Source organism: Olea europaea, chromosome 18, assembly GCF_002742605.1.
Source record: "Olea europaea var. sylvestris chromosome 18, O_europaea_v1, whole genome shotgun sequence".
NCBI classification, from domain to species: domain Eukaryota; kingdom Viridiplantae; phylum Streptophyta; class Magnoliopsida; order Lamiales; family Oleaceae; genus Olea; species Olea europaea.
The window spans coordinates 6,799,231-6,799,894 of record NC_036254.1 but is presented as its reverse complement, the minus strand read 5'-3'; positions in this window follow the sequence as shown (position 1 = coordinate 6,799,894).

The following is a 664-nucleotide window of genomic DNA, read 5'->3' as shown; positions in this document are numbered from 1 at the left end:
GATACAATTCAGATTGTTCGTGAAGATGATGTGGTTATTCCCGAGACCACTGCTACTCACCATGGTCACACTGTTACGCACAGAATTCCATCGATAGTTGAAGACAACGAAAATGAAAATGCATTTACAAACGAGGATTTGATTGCTTTATCTCGTAGGAGACATGAGTCGGGTGGGAGCTCACAGGCCGGACTGAGTACACGGTCCTCTAATTGTTTGCGTGTAGTTCCCGATGATGAAGATGTATATGTCGAGCAACTATTCGAATCAAAGAAAGAATTGTAAGAAACTGTACACCGGATTGCTTTAAAACATAACTTCGAGTTTAAAGTGAAGAAATCAAACAAGTCGACGTACACAATTATCTGCGTTGACGACAGTTGCCATTGGCATTTGCGAGCGACTAAGATGGACACGAATGAGTTCTTTGTAATCCGTAAGTATGCACGGGAACATACTTGCGAAGTGGGTATTCGTCGAAATGATCATAGGCAGGCCCGATCATGGTTCATTGGTCGAGAAATAATGCACAAGTTCCAGGATTCACGAACGATCTACAGACCTTCGGACATCATTAATGATGTTCGACGTGAGTACGGGGTGGTCATGAGCTATCAGAAGGCTTGGAAAGCTAAAGAATGTGCATTGGAGGATTTGATGGGTT